The following is a 20,224-nucleotide window of genomic DNA, read 5'->3' as shown; positions in this document are numbered from 1 at the left end:
ACAAAGCCACCTGCTCGCTCGAACAGTAATTAGTATCATTATTCTTCCTGTTCCGCCGCTTTTCCCATAATCTGGTGGAGTCACGGGTGCGATCTGTGTCGCATATGTTTACTTGGCCCTGCTTTACGGCCGGGTTCCCTTCCTGACGTCAACCCTATGTGAACGGATGTATTCACTATTGTGGGTTAGTATTTATTTATTTATTTATTTATTTATTTATTTATTTATTTATTTATTTATTTATTTATTTATTTATTTATTTATTTATTTACAATGATTTTACTTCGCACCGACTACGACAAGTCCTGTGACGACGATGGGAAAGAATTCAAGTGGGCCTACAGTCCCAGCATTTGGCTGGAGATAAAATGCGGAACCACGGGAAACCATCTTCAGGGCTGCCGGTGGTGAGGTGGGATTTGAATCCACCATCGCCCGAATGCAAGCTGACTGCTACGTGAGCTAAACCGCATAGCCAACTTGCTCGATTGTCTGTTTGTTTCTGTGGTGGTTGGTATTGTGCTGCGTTGTGTGTATGTATGAAGATGTATGTACCGAGACAAACACATACACCCAGTCCCCGAATAAGGGGAATTAACTATACGTGGTTAAAATTCCCGACCCGGTCGGGAATCGAACCTAAGGCACTATGAACCGAAGACCAACACGCTGACAATTCCAACCATTGAACCGGACAAACGGTGGATACCATCAATGACATAAATGAATATCAAGGTAAACTCTAACAACGTGACATGTCCTCATTAGAGTTGCAAATGTTTTGATATTGGAAACCGAGTTTCATTTTTTCTTTTCCCTTTCAAAACGTGTTCTACAGGTAAAGTGCTCAAACTTCGTGAACTGAGCAAATATGATAGAAAAACTGCATAGAACACCTATTGTTGTCAGCATATCATACATATTACTATGATTCAATCGAACAGCTGTATCCTGAAAAGGTTTTATATTGGGACAAATTCTTCGCTTAGAATTATCGATGTTTTTACCTACCAGGTATTGTTATTTATTGCTGGAGCACTCTGTGTGTGATTTTAATATTCTAACTGCTCGTTGTACTCTACTTCACAAGTATTACTACTAAGCGATTTGCTACGCGGTTTGCGTCACGTAGCTGTAAGCTTGCATTCTGGAGATAGTGAGTTCGAAACCCAATGTCACCAGCCCTGATTTTCTTTTGGCTAGGGGCTTTACGTCGCACCGACACAGATAGGTCTTATGGCGACGATGGGATAGGAAAGGCCTAGGAGTTGGAAGGAAGCGGCCGTGGCCTTAATTAAGGTACAGCCCCAGCATTTGCCTGGTGTGAAAATGGGAAACCACGGAAAACCACCTTCAGGGCTGCCGATAGTGGGATTCGAACCTACTATCTCCCGGATGCAAGCTCACAGCCGCGCGCCTCTACGCGCACGGCCAACTCGCCCGGTGCCCTGAAAATTATTATCCGCGGTTTCCCATATTATCACCAGGCTGTCCGGCTGCATGGCTAAATGGTTAGCGTGCTGGCCTTTGGTCACAGGGGTCCCGGGTTCGATTCCCGGCAGGGTCAGGAATTTTAACCTTAATTGGTTGATTTCGCTGGCACGGGGGCTGGGTGTGTGTGTCGTCTTCATCATCATTTCATCCTCATCACGACGCGCAGGTCACCTACGGGTGTCAAATCGAAAGACCTGCATCTGGCGAGTCGAACTTGTCCTCGGACACTCCCGGCACTAAAAGCCATACGCCATTTCATTTTTCACCAGGCTGAAGCTGTACCTTAATTGACACTGTGGACGTTTCCTCTTCAGGCCTAGCCGTTTTCTATCTCATCATCGCCATGAGACCTGTCTGTGTCGGTGCGATGTAAAACAAATAGCCAGAAAGAAAGTGCAGTATTACTCGCACAAAGTGATTGGGTTGTTCTATTCGTATTTAACATGGTGATTAATGATGGTTGATTGAAGGCATTGGAAGTGTGGATGTTTGCTATTGATTATCAACGAAATATCGAAGTTTATTCCCATGTTATAGTTCAGCATTTGGTGCGTAATTTTAAAAAGGCAGGAAAGGTGCACATGAAATTGTCTTTTTCAATCCAGAAAATTTGAAAAACAAGATAAAATATGGGAGAATCTGGGAAATACGAAAGATCTGGAAACCCTAGTCTGAGATAAATTGGGCCAAATATTCATTTATAGCAAGAGGAATTAGGGACTGAAATAATTTTATCAAGCGAAATGTTCCAAAAATTCCAAATTTGTTTTCAAATTCAAAAGACTAGGCAAACAATTGATAGGGAATCTACAGCATGGGCGACAGCCCTATATGCATATAAGTGATGATTGATTGATTGATTGATTGATTGATTGATTGATTGATTGATTGATTGATTGATTGATTGATTGATTGATTGATTGATTGATTGATTGATTGATTGATTGATTGATTGATTGATTGATTGATTGATTGATTGATTGATTGATTGATTGATTGATTGATTGATTGATTGATTGATTGATAGCTAAAATGTGTTTTTATAGTCACAGGACCTCCAGTTTTATGCGGAGTCTGAATAACAGGGACGGATTTTAATTAGGCTTACAAAATTTACACGTGCATCGACTGAAAATCGAACCACAGTCATCTTGATTAGTAGTATGACTTAAAAGCACTTCACCTTTTCTGTTCCACTGAAATTAATTAGTATTTCAAGTTTGCCGGAAGCTAATGACTTTGGATAATCAGTTTGTACGAATAATCGAATATGTACGATAGGGCTAATGTAATATCACTTACCGCTACTCAAGTCACAAATATGTAATGAATAGTTATTTATCAATATAAAGAGGAGGAAGCCACCTAACCGACGCGCTATAAAGGCGTGCTTCGTTCACCCGAAAAGACGAAGGTTCGATTCCCCACAGAAAGTCTATACATTTCGAAACGAAACTCCTTTGTGAGAGACACATAGCTCTGGAGTTCACTTAGTCTACACCAGAAGTGAATGCCAAGTTAATTTCTGAAGGCAAAGACGGCCGGGTATCCATTCAGTACGAAATTTACGAATAATGAAATCCTTTAAATTCTGCTTTTCCAGGGACCGTCATGCCCTGCACGGAGGTGATTTTATTTAAATTAAGCTTACAAATGTAACGCATGTACATTGCAAACACTGTGGTTGATATGTGAGTACTTCACCTAATCGTCCTCGCAGCTCGATGACAATCTATTGTTTAGATGTTGAGCCGAACTCAACCTACCAGAAGCCCTGGTCATAATATCCATTTAGCTACGCTATTGATAAACATTGTTCTACACAGACTTTAAACAAGTATGTATGATTAGAAAGAAATAACGAGGAAAAGAAAAGGAAGTCTTAAAAGTAATACTAAGTTAATTTTTCATTCATATGTTCTTACCACTAATATAACATGAGACCAGACAGTTATTGAGTAGCATTTATCACGTTCAGTGTAATAATAATAATAATAATAATAATAATAATAATAATAATAATAATAATAATAATAATAATAATAATAATTGCGTATTGTTTCCGGAGAGGCCTGGGACAGGTCTTTGGAGTTCACGCCCATCGGCGATCTGGGCGCGCGTGTGTGTGTGTGTGTGTGTGTGTGTGTGTGTGGATTGGTCTTCACTTATGATGAATTCTATTGCGACATTTTTTAAATTTTATTTTTAGTTAAGAAGGAAGCCTTGTATTTCAGTCTCGAATTAGTTAATGTAACTTAAAAGCTTGTCAGCCTGTCGAAAGCATGTGTTAAAAACATATAACACCATAACATACACACAATTAAACAAGGAATGACATGATTCCTTGTACAAGAACATTCTCAGATTCTATCAAATCAATAATATTTACATCTCTTAAACTATTCAATGATTATGAACTGGCGAAGTTATGTACAAATATGAACAAATTGTTCATAACATCACCAGTTTATTTAAACTAGGTATGTTTTCAATCGTATGCTCATACCAGTGATAGAACATGAGACCAGACAGTCACTGAACTGTATTTGTCATGTGCATGATGATGACGATGATGATATTAATAATCTATATATATAAAATAAGAGTTGTGTCTGTACATTTCTCAGAATTTGAAAAGAATGGTATTTCTGTATCGGTCATGTCCACAGTAACAAGGAAATGCAATTTTTACTTTTCCGTAATTTCTGCCTGTCTGTCTATCTGTCTGTATGTATGTACACGCATCACTAGAAAACGACTGAAGAGATTTTAATAAAAATCGGTATGCAAAGTCGGGAAATGTCGCTATAATATAGGCTGTAAATAATTTTATTCACGCTTGAAATGGTAGTTTAGGGGAAGGCCTAAAATTTAATTCTCAAATATTTATGTTATTAGTGGTGATATCTTAATGAAAATTGGTATGCAAAGTCGAGGAATATGTTGCTACAATCTAGGCTATAAATAATTTTATTCACGCTGAGCGAAATGGTAGTTTAGGGGAAGGCCAAATACTTTATTCACGTTATTATTGATCCTATCTCATTGAAAATTTGTATGCAAAGTTGGAGAACGAGCCACTAAAATCTAGGCTATACATCATTTTATTCACGCTGAGTGAAATGGTACTTTGGGGGAAGGCCTAAAATGTAATTCTCAAATATGTATATTATTTGTGGTCGTATCGATAAATACTACATAACGAAAGTCATATAGAATTAAATTTCCGACCATTTATGTCTTATACATTTTTACCGTACCGGCGCCGCCAGTGTAGTGAATTGATATTTACCGACTCATCGTGTACTCCTAGGAAATAGATTAGTAAAAGGGCATGATTTTTGCCCTAGGAGTCTCTACTATTCGAGAGATGGGATACTACATAACGAAAGTCATATAGAATTAAATTTCCAACCATTTATGTCTTATACATTTTTACCGTACCGGCTATGATAACACAGATATTCATGAATTTGTATTTTTGTTGCTAAGTCCATATCAACGCCGAGCCACGAGAAAATGGGTTAACAGAATTTAATGAAAATCGGTATATAGAGACGGCGAATAAGAAACTACAGTCTAAGCCATAAACAAAAGACGAAGAGTGTTCACGGATCATGGCTGTCTGCGGCTTGGTCATCCCAGCTCTGAAACTTTGGACTGTAATATCGAGAGCTTAGACCTGTTCGTTAAAAGTGAGAAAATGTGTGGTTTGTGATTTGATCGAGTATTTCATACGAAAGCATTGCTTTTAATTGCGCCATTCCAACTGACGTCACGGTAGTGTTTGTTCATTTTAGTTGGGAAAACCACTAAGACAGTCTTTCTGAGGATGTAAAAAGGCAGGCGGAGAGTGAGTGTCTACCATTAAAACGAAAGCTTCTCAACCATATTGTGACTGATGGTATGCAAGCGGGTCTACCATTACAGTGAAAATTCCCTAACTCAGTCTTCGTATGAGAAAAGATGTTTGGTGACATCGCCGTCGCCTTTCTAGGATAACGTTAAGAGCTTTGCAATTTAATACAATCTTGCACACAACTTGTACACTACCTAACCTAGAATTCTGTATACAATGTAGAATTCCGTAGCGAAGCACGGGTACATCAGCTAGTAGTAATAATAAAAATCCAAAGCCTGTTTCCAGTCATTCAACCGGGTCAGGAATGCAATGAATGAAGAACCCATCTAGATAGGAATTGTGCCGGCTGTCGAAGCCTGTCGTACACATTTGTGACAATGATTAATGACTGACAGATGAAGTGAAATGATATTGGAAATGAAATGGCGTATGGCTTTTAGTGCCGGGAGTGTCCGAGGAGTTCGGCTTGCCAGATGCAGATCTTTTGATTTGACGCCCGTAGGCGAATTGCGCGTCGTGAGAGGATGAAATGTTGGTGAAGACGACACATACAGCTAGCCCCAGTGTCAGCAAAATTAACTAATTATGCTTAAAATTCCCGACTCTACCGGGAATCGAACCCAGGACCCCTGTGACGAAAGGGCAGCACGTTAGCCATTTAGCCATGGAGCCGTACCTAATGAAAATGAAAATCCATAGTTCGTTTCCAGTCATTCGACCGGGTCAGGAATGGAATGAATAAAGTCCCCATCTAGCGGCGAAGATAGGAATTTTGCCGGCTACGGAAGCCTGTCGCACTTCTCTGGGGCAATGATTAATGAATGACGGATGAAATGATATCGAAGAGTGTTGCTGGGATGAAATATGACAGTGAAAACCGGAGTACCTGGAGAAAAACCCGTTCCGCCTCCGTTTTGTCCAGCACAAATCTCACATGGAGTGATCGAGATTTGAACCACGGAACCCGGTGGTGATAGGCCGGCCCGCTGCCACCTGAGCCAGGGAGGCTTAATCCGTACATAATAATAATAATAATAATAATAATAATAATAATAATAATAATAATAATAATAATAATGTCCGCCTCTGTGGTGTAGTGGTTAGCGTGATTAGCTGCCACCCCCGGAGGTCCGGGTTCGATTCCCGGCTCTGCCACGAAATTTGAAAAGTGGTACGAGGGCTGGAACGGGGTCCACTCAGCCTCGGGAGATCAGCTGAGTAGAGGTGGGTACGATTACCACCTCAGCCATCCTGGAAGTGGTTTTCCGTGGTTTCCCACTTCTCCTCCAGGCAAATGCCGGGATGGTACCTCACTTAAAGCCACGGCCGATTCCTTCCCTCTTCCTTGTCTATCCCTTCCAATTTTCCCATCCCTCCACAAGGCCCCTGGGCGAGGTACTGTTCATTCTCCCCAGTTGTATCCCCCGACCCAAAATTCTGAAGCTCCAGGACACTGCCCTTGAGGCGGTAGATGTGGGATCCCTCGCTAAGTCCGAGGGAAAACCAACCCTGGCGGGTAAACAAATTAAGAAGAAGACGATAATAATAATAATAATAATAATAATAATAATAATAATAATAATAATAATAATAATAGTCGGCTACCGTCTGGAGACATTTTGATCTGATGCCTATTAGGCTGTCTGAGTTCAATTTTTGCGTTTCATTTTACTCTACCAGATTGCCGGGAATTCTTTTGGGCGATCTATGGCTAAGATACAATTAATTTTGTCGGAAAATACTAAATGTGTCCCCAGAGCTCTTCAAACCTCCGTCCAATTCTGCTGGGTTTGAATCGCGAACTTGGAATCCATAGGCTAATACTCTACCACTGGGATGGCGAACCTACGACACGCGTGCCACTAGGTGACACGCGAACACGAATTCTGTGGCACGTTAGATAACATACTAAAACATTTTAATGTTTTTAACATGTAGTAAATAGGTCAAAAATCTAGTAACGTAACATATTTTAACATTACGCTTTAATAAAGAAGCATGAGTCAATTAATTATGTGGCCACATTTTTTACAAATTTGAATTAGGATAAAGCAAAAAGTATACCTCATTCTTAAAATGTACTTGGTTTTAGAAACGTAATTTTCAGTGATGTGTGCAAAATGAAATCATAAAACATTCACTCGAATTGATTGATATGTAATGTTGGTACCAAAATGACCGAGCTCGATAGCTGCAGTCGCTTAAGTGCGGCCAGTATCCAGTATTCAGGAGATGGTAGGTTCGAACCCCACTGTCGGCAGCCCTGAAAATGGTTTTCCGTGGTTTTCCATTTTCACACCAGGCAAATGCTGGGGCTGTACCTCAATTAAGGCCACGGCCGCTTCCTTCCCACTCGTAGCCCTTCCCTGTCCCATCGTCGCCATAAGACCTACAGTATCTGTGTCGGTGCGGCGTAAAGCAACTAGCAAAAAAAGAAATGTACCAAAATGAAATCAAATGAGGGGTTTTATGATGAGTTTAAAGGAAATTAACCGATGGCACACTAGACAGTAAACCAGGCGAATTGGCCGTGCGGTTAGGAGCGCGCAGCTGTAAGCTTGCATCCGGGAGATAGTGGGTTCGAACCCCACTGTACCGAGCTCGAAAGCTGCTGTCGCTTAAGTGCGGCCAGTATCCAGTATTCGGGAGATAGTGGGTTCGAACCCCACTGTCGGCAGCCCTGAAGATGGTTTTCCGTGGTTTCCCATTTTCACACCAGGCAAATGCTGGGGCTGTACCTTACTCAAGGCCACGGCCGCTTCCTTCCCAGTCCTACCGCTTTCCTGTCCCATCGTCGCCATTAGACCTATCTGTGTCGGTGCGACGTAAAGCAACTAGCAACAAACAACACACATGACAGTAAAATGTAACCTTAACTGGCATGCTAGTCGGTAAAGTTTTGCCATTCCTGCCCTACCACCAACCCGCAGAGAGATCATTAACCTTCAGTAACTTCTGCTGAAAGGATTACCGTAGAGTCCCGCTAGTTCGAGGTACCGTGTAATTCAAGCAAGCTATTCTTACGAAATTTAAACTTTTACAAAATAGCAGTAAAACCCCGTTTGTTCCTTTCTCAAAAATGCTTTATTCGTTTACAGTGTTCATACATACAGAAAGCAGTATTGTGTTACGTCGAGCAAGCGGAAGCTACACCGACTGACACTGTACTTCTTAGAAGATTCGCGATATTGCTGCTCTAAAACAAGGCTCTATTTAGAAACAACAGACTTTGGACAATTTCTTTAAAATTTAAATTCGTATTTCTTTTAAACTTGGTAATGTTAGCCCACATCATACAATTTTCTTTGTACTCAGTAAACGCGTAGAGGCGCGCGGCTGTGAGCTTGCATCCGGGAGATAGTGGGTTCGAATCCCACTATCGGCAGCCCTGAAGATGGTTTTCCGTGGTTTCCCATTTTCACACCAGGCAAATGCTGGGGCTGTACGTTAATTAAGGCCACGGCCGCTTCCTTCCAACTCCTAGGCCTTTCCTATCCCATCGTCGCCATAAGACCTATCCGTGTCGGTGCGACGTAAAGCCCCTAGCAAAAAAAAAACAACATTTATTCACGCATTACTCTTCGATTTGTTCATATTTCCATGCAATCTGAGATTTTTTAAAAAAAATTGTGTTAACCGGGTTGAGTAGCTCAGGGGATAAAGCGCAGGCCTTCTGAGCTCAAGTTGGTGGGTTCGATTTCGGCTCAGCCCTGTGGTATTTGAAGGTGCTTAAGTACGACAGCCTCGTCTCGGTAGATTTACTGACATGTTAAATAATACTCGTGCGGGACAAAATTTCGTCACCTCGGCTTCTCCGAAAACCGTAAAAGTAGTTAGTGAGACTAAAAATCAATAACATTATTATTAATTCGAAGTAGTGTCGTCAGTCCCAGTGACCAGGGCTGTACTGTAGCATAATACAAAACCACAACATAAAATATCCATGTCAAAATAAATGTCAAGGCAAGACATACGTCAACTGAAAAAGAGCAATGTTAATTTATTCCCATTAACTTGATTAAACGACGCAAGGCAAGAGGACTCTAATACTAGGAGATGTACGTACCGACTGCGATGCCTGTTGCGTGAGATCCTACTGACGTTGCTGGGGTTGAGGGCAGACTTGCTGACCACACCTTCTGTCTCCAGACGCCTGCGCGCGTATCCTCAACAAGTCTATTCTTTCCCCACACTTCTGAAAGCTCAGGGCACATTGTTGAGCGCGAGCAGGCTTTTGTACCGTGTTGTAAAACGAAGATATTTATAGAGCGACTACAGGACTATCTCAACACACGACGACCTGATTATGCAGTTCATTAACTGCTGACGTGATACTTAAAGAGAATTATGCCCCCCCAACTGGCAGTTTCTTCGTTTCCCGACCTTATTTCCGTGTACAATAGGTCACTTGATTATAATAGCCAGTAACCCAGTTTTACTGAGGTTTCAGGTATCCCAGAAAATTGCTGCCAACTATACGTGCTCTTTCAAGGATTATGACTTGTGACAATAAAGCAGATGGAACTGCGGTCGTTTAATGGCTGAGTCTCGAGCAGCTTGGGAGTAACAAAGCCCATTCCCACCACTCAGTTGGAGTTCTTCCAATGAAGGTAATTATTAATGCCGATAAAATTAAAATAGCAATATCCTCTCTCAGGTGTGACTAGGGTTCTTTCTACAAGTGGCAGAGGAGATAAGGAGGAACATACTAGGGTTCAGATTTGAAGATGACAACCGTTCGCCAATCAGGATTGGGCGAGTATATTTTGCGTTGGTACGGAACCGAACTTCTGAATATTCGATCATGAATATTCTTATATAATTCATTACATATTTTTGTGTATTTTAGTGTTCTTCCTGCAAAACTTTGTAAATGAAATAAACGACTCCAAAATCCTCTATTTGCAACTAGTTGCGTGGCCTGACCTTCCTTAGCACTTCACCTCTTACCATCAAATCACTAAAAAATGAGTCTAATCATCAGTGCCTCGATCTCTCACTGCTTCTCCTGTCTTCCATGGACGAGTTCATAGCTTACTGGACTCGTACGAAATAGCCAACTAGCTCGTATTATTATTATTATTATTATTATTATTATTATTATTATTATTATTATTCATTGGTTTATCCCCCAGAGTAGGCTTTTCCCTCGGACTCAGCGAGGGATCCCACCTATACCGCCTCAAGGGCAGTGTCTCGGAGCTTCAGACGCTTGGTCGGGGGATACAGGTGGGGAGCATGACAAGTACCTCGTCCTGACGGCCTCACCTGTTATGCTCAACAAGGGCCTTGAGGGGAAGTTTGGAAGGGATAGACAAGGAAGCGGCCGTGGCCTTAAGTTAGGTACCATCCCGACATTTGCCTGGAGGGGAAGTGTGAAACCACGATAAACCACTTCCATGATGGCTGAGGAGGGAATCGAACCCCGCTCAACTCAGTTGACCTCCCGATGCTGAGTGGACCCCGTTCCAGCTCTCGTACCACTTTTCAAATTTCGTGGCAGAGCCGGGAGTCGACCCCGGGCCTCCGGGGGTGGCAGCTAATCACAGTAACCACTACACCACAGAGGCGGACATTATTATTATTATTATTATTATTATTATTATTATTATTATTATTATTATTATTATTATTATTATTATTATTATTATTATTATTATATTATTATTATTATTATTATTATTATTATTATTATTATTATTATTATTATTAACGGAAGTGTACTCTGGGTGGACTCAGAATATTTTATTCATAAGTTAGAAGTAACAGACATGAAATTAGAGGAAAAGATCAGTGGTAAAAGCAAGTGGAAACAATGGCAGGAGGGTACTCAGAATGAGGATGTAAAGGCTTAGTTAGTATGAACTCGACGGATGAAGTGGTATACATAAACCGACTTTGTTGGTGGGATCACGTAAAGCGAATGGAGGAGGATATCATTCTTAGGAGAATAATGAACTCGGTCATGGAGGGTAAGAGAAGTACAGAGTCCAAGGCGACAATGGTTAGTATCGATTTCTAATGCTTTTAAAGATAAAAGGTATGGAACTCACGAGGCACATAACTAGTTACAAATGAATGATTGTGGAGGAGCACAGTAAATGACAGAGGCTTGCAGACTGAGCGCTGGAGGGTATAACAGTCTATAATGAAGATGTATGTATGTATGTATGTATGTATGTATGTATGTATGTATGTATGTATGTATGTATGTATGTATGTATGTATGTATTATTATTATTATTATTATTATTATTATTATTATTATTATTATTATTATTATTATTATTATTATTATTTCGTGCGACTGTTGTAGTGGGATGCTTCCTCTTTGAGGCAGAATAAGGGTGAACAGTGTGTGCGTGTGTGGGAAACTTGCTTTTTTTGCTAGATAGTTTTGTATATGGAATGTGAGTTGCAGGGATGTTGCGGACAGCGGAACTCCTAGGAAATTAATCATTCCCGATTAAAATCTCATGACAGAGTCGTGAGTCGATTGGACTAAATTGACATCCTACCAGTTCGTCTTGGACTTGTCTCTCCGTTCTTCTGTAAATAGTGGGTCTTAACATTTGGGATACTAAAGTCTGTCTGTCTGTCTGTCTGTTAGGTCATCAGCCCAGAGGCTGGTTGGATCCTCAAATTGCACCACCAAGGGTTATGCGGTTATACGGAAACCCCGAAAACCAATGACAGCACCAAAATGAGGCGTACTAGGCAAGATGAGGAGTGAGGTAGCTTGCCATTGCTTTCCTCACTGGGTCAGAAAGTACTATTGCAGCACGACTGACCCTATGAGCAGCACCTTTCATAACACTCAGATGCACTAGTCATGCTCTGAATGTCATTACTCAGCACTACCCATACCCTAGCAACTTGCATTATGTCACAGCCATGGATGCTGACTGGGACTTCGGTGGAAGCTACACTTTACTCTGGCCTGTGCCAAGAGATGGATGCAAAAGTACTGTATCCATCAAGAAATGACAGCAGGCAGAGATACTAAAGTAATTGTGCAATAGTTTTCACACTTGTCATCACCTATTTGCCTGGCTATAGGAATAAACAAAGTTATTTCTAAGATCGGATGGCACTTCTCCCCTAACACATATAAGATATCATACTTTAATTCAAATTATTCTGACTTACACAATAGTTTTGTTTGAGAGGCTGCAATCAGCAACGGGCTCCCAGGACAGAAAAACATGATGACATGTGGCCACTAGCCATGTTTCTGTTAGAAAGGGTATTTTGTGTATTGTGAACATTTGGTAAGCGCGTACCTCAAATAATAATAATAATAATAATAATAATAATAATAATAATAATAAATGGCGTGTGGCCTCCGGAGAGGCCTGGTACAGGTCCATCGAGTTGACGCCCTATAGACAACCTGCGCGTCCGTGAGAATAGGGCCCTACCTAAGATAAATTCTAATACAAGCCAGCACAAACACCCAGCCCCCCAGCCAGAAGACTTAACAAATGGGAGTTGAAATCACCAAGCCGGTCAGGAATTGAACCCGTGATCCACTGTATTAAAGGCCAGCATGTCATTTAGCCATGGCGCCGGACTACAACAACAACAACATAATAATAATAATAATAATAATAATAATAATAATAATAATAAATTAAAAAATCTGATCTATTTTATGTGTTTACCCTCCAGGTTCGGTTTTCCCCTCGGACTCAGCGAGGGATCCCAGCTCTACCGCCTCAACGGCAGTGTCCTGGAGCTTCAGACTCTGGGTCGGGGATACAACTGGGGAGGATGACCAGTACCTCGCTCAGGCTGCCTCACCTGCTATGCTGAACAGGGGCCTTGCGGGGGGATGGGAATATTGGAAGGGATAGACAAGGAAGAGGGAAGGAAGCGGCCGTGGTCTTAAGTTAGGTACCATCCCGGCATTTGCCTGGAGGAGAAGTAGGAAACCACGGAAAACCACTTCCAGGATGGCTGAGGTGGGAATCGAACCCACCTCTACTCAGTTGACCTCCCGAGGCTGAGTGGACCCCATTCCAGCCCTCGCACCACTTTTCAAATTTCGTGGCAGAGCCGGGAATCGAACCCGGGCCTCCGAGTGTGGCAGCTAATCACACTTACCACTACACCAGAGGCGGACAAAAACATCTGATAACATGTAAAATGGTTATAAATACACAAGTCAGACATAATTATAATGTAGTTATAGGCATAATATTGTATCTCGGATATCATGTAATTGCAAGTAACAAAATAATTTTGGATTATGTCCGACTCATTGGCTGAATGGTCACCGTTGAGGCCTTCGGTTCAGAGCGTCCCGAGTTCGATTCCAGGTCGGGTCGGGGATTTTAATCGCGTCTGATTAATTCTTCTGGCCCGAGGACTGGGTGTTTGTGTTTGTCCCAACACTTTCCTCTTCATACTGAGACAACACACTACACCACAGAAACACGCAATAGTACTTACATTCCTCCATATAGGGTTGGCGTCAGGAAGGACATCCGACCGTAAAACATTGCCAAATCCACATGTGCGACACAGTTCGCTCCCACGACCCCAATGATGTGGAAAAGTGGAGGAAGAAGAGGAAGAAGAAAATAATTCTGGGTTATAACAATGCTAATACTCTCCTCAGTCTCTGGTGATGCAAAATTAGTGGAAGGGAGTATTCTATTCTAATAGTGTATCACATTAGGACTGGATGAGTGTAAGAAAGGGAATAAATCCCCAACTTTGCCAGGATGAATAAAACATCTTACATTATCTAGTATTTGATGAATAAGGAAAGTGATTGAATGTGACGATAATATACAGCTTGTCTTGTGTATAACACAAGTACTCTTATTACTTAGCGTACAGTTTTGCTAGTGGTTTAAAGACGCACTAACACATCGAAAGTGTTCGGCGACGCAAGGATGGGAAAGTGCTAGGATTGGGAAGGTAGAGGCCGTGGTGCATCCTGGTGTGAAAATGGGAAACCACGGAAAACCATCTTCAGGAGTGTCGACGGTGGAATTCGAATCCACCATCTTCCAAATTCAAGTTCACGGTTATGCGACCGTAACCACGCGGGCCACTCGCTCGGTACTTAGCGTATAAATTAGTCACTGTAGTAACTTCTCTTGCTCCATGGATACGCTTGACGCTGTACACAGGCTTCATGTTTCTATCATCTGGAGCGAACGTGATGTACCGGACCATCTCTTTGGGAAGAGAAGCAATGTTTAAATGACAATAATGTCTTATATTTTTAACGTACCTACAACTAACGGTTTTAAGACTCTGTTTAAATGACTTGCTAATGCATTATGAATGGGAGCGTTATATAGTAGACGTCCGGACGTCCTTCACAATCAGGTGGGTGGGAGCAACATAAACTTAGATTCCTCCGAAGACCAATAAAACTATCCTCTCCGTTAACATGCTGCTGACAGTGAAAAAACAAACTCCAAGTGTACGAGCCTGCAAATTACTCTGAAGTTTATATGAGTAGGACCAATACAACACTTTCTTGAGAGCTACAGGGAAAGTTCACCTTTTACTTGCCTTGTTGCTAATAATTTTACCTGCATGTATGAGCCAGTAGCAGACAGACACGAGGAAAATAGGGAATTTCATGCCCAGCAACTTACAGCATTCACCTGAACGTGTAGTTTATCTCACATACTGTACATAAATACCTGATAACCCTTCATATATATTTATCCCGTTTTCAGCCCGTGGGTATCCTACAAAAGATCACACTTATCACCCTATACCCAACGCCTTGTGCGCATGGCTAACACTTTCTTGAATATCTGAATGCAGCAAAACCTGAGATCGTCTGAAACAGGACACCTCTGGCCCGTGGAGATAGCTAAGAGCCTTGGCCTGCCCTGATGTCCGCTGGCTAACCAACAGTTAACAGACATTGGAGTTTCGTGTGATCAGTGTGACAGTTTACTCCGTATTGACCTTCGTTGTCCCTCAGATCAAACAGCTCCTTAGTCGATTTCACGAGGCTGAGTAAACCCCGCTCAAGCCCTCGAACTAGGATTATAATACTTAAATCAAACCCAGGGAAAATGGACAAGAAGTAGAGAAGCTACGACAAGACCACATAGATGGTCTGTTCAAAATGAAATTAAACACATTCTAATTTTGATATTTTTGTTTCAGGTTTGTTGTTACACAAAACTTGGGCATTGCACTAGCAAGTAAATCTCCTCTTCAGTACAGTGCTTTGATTATGTGAGACAGAATGAGTGCTGTGCATTTCTTTTCTACTGTAATGAGGTGAAAGCTGCAATCCTGTTCAGTCAGATGAAGTTGGTCTCCCCTTATTCTGTATCTGTAGACTTTCCATAGATAAAATCCAATTTTACCATTTCAGTACGTTGGCAAATGACATGTCAGGCTGGGCTGGAAGAAGTTGTTCAAGGTACCAGAGCTTAGATAGCGCAAAAGTATTTGCAATATATTTACTACAGGTAATCTCCAATATGCTGCAGTGGTTTACAGTGGAATCTAGCAGTTTTCAAAGATTTGTCGTTTTCATATGAACCCAGTAGCAATACAGAGGATTTTTTATAATAATAATAATGTTATTTGTTTTACGTCCCACTAACTACTCTTTTACGGTTTTCGGAGACGCCAGAGGATTTTTTATAACTCACATTTGCCCTTGACACCGTGCAGAAAGCCCCTAGTACATCTTAGCGCATTATTATGATCGTCGTTATTGGTCAGCAGTAGAGTGACGTCATCCGCGTATGCGCGTGCTGTGAAGCATTCGTAGGTCGATGACCTTAAATGTTAGGCCCCTTTAAACAACAAGCATATCATCATCAAGCATTCATTGTTAATAGATAGTTAGTCCAGTTAGAGAATTGTTCAAACTTTGAATGAAGGGTTCTATTCCCAAGACAAAATGTGCTATGCATAATGGACATCCTTGTCTAATTGATTCGTTTATTGAAAATTTTGTTCAGAGGAAGCCATTAATCCTAACTCGTGAAGAGGCCTTACGGTATATTCGCTGTATTGTTGCTATGACACTGTCTGGAAGCCGAAACCTTTTAATTTTCTCCAAAGATATGAGTGTGGTATCCTATCGAATGCTTTGTTTGGGTCGATGCTATGCAGTGCTCCTGAAGCATCGCGAATTGCCAGTAGATTATTTAGTAGGATTTTTCCAGGTATAGTGCAAGCCTGTCCATTATTAATGAATGAACGCAGGATGGTTCTAATCCTGTTCGTCAAGATCTTAGCCAGTAGTTTATAGTTCGTAATTAAGATTGTAATTAGTCAGTAGTTAGTGAGAATAAACATCTGATTGGCTTTACGTCCCAATACTTTCACGGTTTTCGAAGGCGCCGAGGTGCCGTAGGAGTTAATTTACGTGCCAATAAATCTACCGATACGAGGTTGACGTATTTGAGCACCTTCAAATACCACCGGACTGAGCCAGGATCGAACCTGCCAAGTTGGGGTCAGAAGGTCAGCGTCTCAACCGCCTGAGCCACTCGGCCAGGCTATATAGTTACAGATATTCATGCATTTGAAGAGCTTGAGAATTAGGATGATAATTCTCTGCGTAAATATATCATTTATCGTGTGACTAAAGGCGTAATTAATAACTTATGACATATTTTCCGATGATGTTCCAGAATTTCTTATACTGTACAATAGCCCAGCTTCTTACTGGGAGCAGGAATATTATTTGTAAGATGTGTGATGTCATCTGCGTCTACATGTCTCTGCAGATGTTGAAGGTGCCTGTCAGTATTCACTTCTGAGATGCATTTTTCTGCAAATATTTCGTGAAAATATCTCGCACATTCTGCGAGTATTGTAGTTGTTCCTTTGTATTGAAAATGGTCCCTTTTCAGTCATCCCATCCATTTAAAAAATTATATGCGCTGATCACCTTAACTTATTGTTAGCAATATGATATGTGAGATTTTCTCCCTTTCAAAGAAGAAAGCGCCTTTCGCGTGCTGATGGAGTTGTTCTAAGCTGCTTTCCTTAACGTCTAAAATAATTCTCGTAATGCAGTTTAATTCAGAAGAAACATTTTGACCTTGCTTTTCCTTGCGATGTACATCATCCATAACTCTCATAAAATTATATTTTCCTATTTGTACCCTGGCTGTGATCATACGCTATTATTCTTGATAGCGATCTAATTGCTGGTTTATATTCACGCCTCTACCAGTCCATAACGTACTGTATCGATTTTGCGCTAATTGGTGATAACTGATAACACTGTGATAGTACATATATCACACCCCCGAATTATATGTAGAAGTTAATATTATTGTCAGTATTCAATTTATTATTATTATTATCATTATTATTATCATCAGTATTTCATTTGTATATTTTGCCATTTATATTTTTAAGCTGGAAGATATCCACATATGTAGGTATGAGTAATTTGTATTGCACGAGTGGAAAAACATTGCTTTAATAACTCTGGTAATTTGGATGAATCATGTGGCTACCCCAGTGTTTGTTGTGATGTACTTGTGTCGGGAAATTCCATGAGTCATGTATATATCCCAGCCTGATGAGATGAGCTTGTTGTGGTATTAGGAAAGTTCGTTGACTCACGTAATAAACCCGAGCGTTTGTTATTGTGTTGGGAGCAAGAAGAAGTTCAGGGCATGGTATTGACCAGCAGTGCATCACTCATGATTGGCTGCCAAGCACCAATCCAGACATATCATCTGAGAGGAGGGGGATGTTGATGTCTATAAAGGTTGATCATACGGCGGCAACCAGGGACATTGTAAAGGAACGAGAAGGAAGACAACTACAACCAATCACTACGGTATAAGAGAACCACTCGGTACGGACAAGAAGGACAACTGACACACTGAACGAGAAGGAAGTAGTGTTGGATATACGGTATTCGAGTGACACGGCTGCAATGGACTGGACTTCAAACGTTCGTGGAGCGTAGTCTTGTTATGTTCGTGGAAAGTGGCTGATCAACAAATTGTGGAGGGTGTACGCATTAAGTGTTCTTGTACGATGTGATAACTGCCGATTATGAGAATCGGTAAGTCGAATTGATATAGAGACAGTGAAGGGTATTTATCTTCATACATGTACATTGTTCATCGGACTATCTACAAATGGTAGCTTAGTTCTCGCTTTCGTTTTCCCACGGTTTTCATTATTGTTGTTGTTGTAAATATGGAGTCTTCCGGCAATATTTTATGTGTGTATTGTATGTATAATGTTGTATGTTGATGAGGTGCTCATGCACGGATTTTGTTAAGAATATAGTTAGCTATTTTAGAATCAGTGGAGTTATTGATGAACCTAGATGCAGTTCCTACCTATTTAATCGTTTCAGGAGCTTAGGTACGGCCTGCAGCAGATGTACCAGTACGCAGCATTATGCACACGCCCTGGGATATAAAGTTTATCATGCTCTATCAAAATTCGAGGGATTCATTCTGGTGAACTCTGGCGCCCATACTACGGACATTATGTTTATTAATTTTATTAAGTTTTTGAGTAAATTTATTTATATATTCTTATTCATGATTTTATTTATCAGTAATCATCAAATAGTTACAATTGGCGCCCAACGTGGGGCTGAATGATTGGTACATCTGTTAGGCTTATAAGCGTAGGTGCACTTGTCAGGTATGGTTGGAATTCTGCAAACTATGTCAGTGAAGTGTTTTATATGTATGTTGGAGTATGAAGAAATGTTGTAGCGAGTCGAGTATTATAAAATTGAGAAGTAGAGAGGTTGTTAAAGTTGCTGGTACCATGAATCAGGATAGGAGAAGTCAAAAGAATTCCACCACATTGAGTCTATCGAATATAAGTGAGAGTAGCGAAATGGCTGATAGTAGGAAGGATCTATTGGCAACGATAGGTGAGGAACAGAGTAACCCGTCTCAAACTCAGAATGTAGGGGATCAAGGGGAGGCTTCAATGTTCAATATCCTTAAATCGCTACTTAATGAGTTGAAGGGTGAATTAAATGCTGTTAACAGTAAAATCGATAATCAGAGTGATGTTTCTAGTAGTAAGAGTGATGAATTGTCCAGTAAAATCGATAATAATAATGTTGAATTGTCCAGTAAAGTCGATGATAATAATAATGTTGAATTGTCTAGCAAGATTGATAGTCAGAGTAAAGAGTTGAAGAGTGAACTGAGTTTTTTAAGTAATGAAATATACAGTATTAATAGTGAATTAAATTCAGTTAGTATGGAGCTGTCCAGTAAGATTGAGAAGCAGAGTGCAGAGTTAAATTTAGCTAGTGTTGAAATGTCTAGTAAAATTGATAGTTTAAGTAGTGCTGTGAATGGTAGAATAGACAAATTAAACCAGAAGTTTGATCATCAAAGCAGGGAAATTCAGGAAGTCAACAATAAGGTAGAAGCTCATCGCTTGGAATTGACTGAGAATATTGAATGCCGATTTAATGTAGTTAGGAAAGAATTTGTTGAAAACAGCAAGGAATGTGATAAGAGAATAAAAATAGTGGAAGATAAAGTCGAAGAAATAGATAGAATAGATAGAATTAAAACCAATCAGAATGTTTTGGCGAAGCGAATAGTTGAGAAGAATGAGAAATTGGAGAAAGACCTTAAGTCGGTAAAAGATGACCTCAAGTCAGTAGAAGGAAAAGCCAGAATGGTAGTGGAATAAGGAATTAAAACATGTCATGTGAAATTGAGGCAGGAGATCAGTCAAATCCAAGTAGGTAGCAGCATATGTAATAGGTACGTATCTTGTACGAAGGACTCAGAATTACCCACGTTTAATGGTCGGCAGTTTAATCCGATGGAATTCTTGAAAACGGTGGAGAAACGGTTTTCCAAGAATCTTGACGATGGTTTGATTGAGTGGAGTATGGTTGATGATCTG

The 20,224-nt window shown here is 40.7% G+C and overlaps 1 long non-coding RNA gene across 1 annotated transcript in view; it reads right to left on the bottom strand.

The window, feature by feature from the left end:
- The window catches only part of LOC136864427 (uncharacterized), a 142,902-nt gene extending 133,357 nt beyond the window's left edge, over nt 1-9,545 (bottom strand). The window contains exon 1 of the long non-coding RNA XR_010859305.2: nt 9,423-9,545. This is a non-coding gene — a long non-coding RNA (uncharacterized lncRNA). The remainder of the gene's footprint in view (nt 1-9,422) is intronic.
- Between the last annotated feature and the right edge of the window lie 10,679 nt (nt 9,546-20,224).

This window comes from Anabrus simplex, chromosome 2 (genome assembly GCF_040414725.1).
Source record: "Anabrus simplex isolate iqAnaSimp1 chromosome 2, ASM4041472v1, whole genome shotgun sequence".
Taxonomy (NCBI): domain Eukaryota; kingdom Metazoa; phylum Arthropoda; class Insecta; order Orthoptera; family Tettigoniidae; genus Anabrus; species Anabrus simplex.
Note: the sequence above shows the minus strand (reverse complement) of the source record. Positions and strands in the feature narration are given on the sequence as shown.